The sequence below is a fragment of the Buceros rhinoceros genome, unplaced genomic scaffold, assembly GCF_000710305.1.
Source record: "Buceros rhinoceros silvestris isolate BGI_N320 unplaced genomic scaffold, ASM71030v1 scaffold20700, whole genome shotgun sequence".
Lineage (NCBI taxonomy): Eukaryota > Metazoa > Chordata > Aves > Bucerotiformes > Bucerotidae > Buceros > Buceros rhinoceros.
In genome coordinates this window covers 22,341-24,931 of record NW_010388178.1, presented here as the reverse complement: position 1 = coordinate 24,931, position 2,591 = coordinate 22,341, and the positions used below count along the sequence as shown (strand labels likewise).

The following is a 2,591-nucleotide window of genomic DNA, read 5'->3' as shown; positions in this document are numbered from 1 at the left end:
GTTCAGTTCGGTTTAACAGCAGAGTTTCAAGCAGAACGGGAGAAACTAGAAGTGAAGAAGAAAGAGCTCAAAATAAACCACAGGAAATCTGTTATGGAGGCAAGTGTTTTGAGAAAACTACCCCAGAACTCCCCGTCTTTAGCTATACAACTCCTAAAAATCTTACAGAATCACAGTCGTTTGGGTTGGAAGAGACCCCTTAGCTAATTCTCATGTTTCTCCTATTTTGGAAACTCCTTCCTTTTCAACTGTTACCACTGGGTTCAAAATTCTTTTCTTAAAAATCGCAGAACCATCTGGTTGGAAGAGATGTTTAAGGTCATCGACTCCAACCGTTCCCCCAGCACTCCCAGGACCCCACTGTCCCCTGTCCCTCAGTGCCACCTCCACACGGCTGGGAAACCCCTCCAGGGATGGGGACTCCACCACTGCCCTGGGCAGCCTGCGACACACCTGCACAACCCCAACGGGACAGAAATGGCTCCTCAGGGACAACCTCAACCTCCCCTGGAACAACTGGATGCTGTTTCCTCTTGTCCCGTCTTCATGGGCTCTTAATTCAGGAACTGAAGCCACAGCACTCAACTGAATAAACACAACAAGGAGTCCAGCTACATACAGCAAGCCAAATGAGGTCAAGTTGTTGCTATTTTTCTCCAAGGACACTCCCAGTGCAGCTTTTGGCAGGTAAAGATCATCCATTTTCTATCGCATTCAATAACTTCCCCCCCCTCAATCTTTTCAGGGAACACTGAAGAGGCAGAGCCAGCTCTAACTCTTCATGCCTTGCTCTTGAGCAGCTTAGATGAGCACCCGGATCACCTCTCCAAATCCCTGCCCTGCAGGCACAGGTTCGTGACGCTCAAACATCTCTCTCCCTGGCACAGGCTGGGCCATTACGTCAAAAATCATTTGCTGTAATATAGTAAATAAAGAATAATGACAAGTAAAGGGCACACACTGCCTCAGCCTGGGGCGTCCACTGCAATCGGTCATTCCGCAGCGCAGGACTTTCTGGAGGTCTCTCCTCAGTCTGACAAAGCAAGGTGCCTGTGCTGCCCTCTGCTCCACTAACGGTACCTTGGTATTTAAGGAATGGGATGAATTGGTTCTTCTACAGGAAGAACAAGCTTCAGACAGGAGCCAAAAGACACTAAGCTTGACATTTCCCAAAGACAAGGGGAGTTTGCTAGAAAAGATACCCATGATCTCCCAGCTGCTACCAACGCATCTGAGAATGATGCTCCAGAAAGGCAGGATGAGCCCACGCTGCTACAACACCCCGTTATGCTTTATTATCACTCTCCTTTTTTGCTTCCACCAGTGATAGGTATGAGACAGCACTCAGCTGGCAGAAATAACTGATGGGAAACAAAGCTATGTACAGAAACGTGGCAGGGGGAAGTCAAAGGAGGGTATAAAAAGGCAGCGTCTGCTGAAGGACTTTGCACACAAAATGGAAGCAGAAGAGCCAGAAGCTGGAAGGAGCAAAGCTGAGCAATGAGCATGGAGAAAAAAAGAGAAAAATGATGAGTAAAGGGAGAGTGGGGGCTGTCCCCAGAAATCTTCCTACAAACGGCACTGCAGCCTGCACTTTTGAAATAAGGGGACATGACCAGGCACGCCACGAGACCTCCTGCTCTGGTGTTCCCCGTGTTGCTGCAGTTGGTGTGATCACTGCGACCTTCCCGGGACCTGCACAGGCTTCACTGGCAGCTGGATGCGTGCAGAACTTTGAGACCACGTCAGTACTGCTGAGAGGGGCCACAAGCCAAATCTTTTGCAGTTAGCTCACGTTCTCTGTTCAACCTCTGGAAGCGGATGACAAGAGAAAGGCACAGAAAGCTGTTGAGCACCGACAGAGCCCGGTAAAGACAGCGTTCAGGTTTTGTCTGGGAAAACCCCTGAATGTTAATAACAACAAGGGGCTGCAGGCACGGAACGGATCCCCCAGCACTTGCCAGAGCCTGCATTAAAGCAAGTCCAGAATCATTCGCCAGAAAACCAGGCCTCCGGACTAGATGCCAGAGTTCTGCACACCGTGAATTGGGATTTATAAGAAGAGTGAAGTTAGGAAATGGTCAGGGAAAGTGCCCAGCAGCAGTGAGGAGTGTCCAAGAGACAACGCAGCCATCAGCGACCCAGGGGCACCCCTTCCAGTCACCCCCTGCTTGGCCAGCTCCTGCTCACAGACATCACAACCAGCCCTGCTATTCCGGGCATCCCCTCACCAGGCTGGACCCCAGCTGCAGCCACATCTGCAAGAGAACACCTCCCAGCGGGGCCAAACCGAGAGGGCTTTACACTCACGGAGGACCGATGCTTTTAAAGATTACGCTGCAGAATAAAACTCCAGCAACTGCAGCACTTGTCTTGCTTCATACAGAAAAACCCTCGGTGTGAGCAGTGCACCAAACAAGCTGCGCCTCTGCTCACTCCTTTACTCACAGTTTGCACCCAGGACGGCAGCTGCAGTCGTACTCACCACCCACCAGAAACCACGAGCTCCCGCAGCTTGGCAGAGCACCTTTTCAACCCGCTTTAACGAGTGTCGAAGCCGACGGCAAGGACGAAGCCAAGACAGGTCACCA

General features: G+C 50.9%; 1 protein-coding gene across 1 annotated transcript in view; it reads right to left on the bottom strand.

Moving 5' to 3' along the window:
• The window catches only part of LOC104501337 (choline/ethanolaminephosphotransferase 1-like), a gene marked incomplete at its 3' end in the record, with an annotated part of 24,476 nt that overhangs the window by 780 nt on the left and 21,105 nt on the right, over positions 1-2,591 (bottom strand). The window lies entirely within an intron of this gene.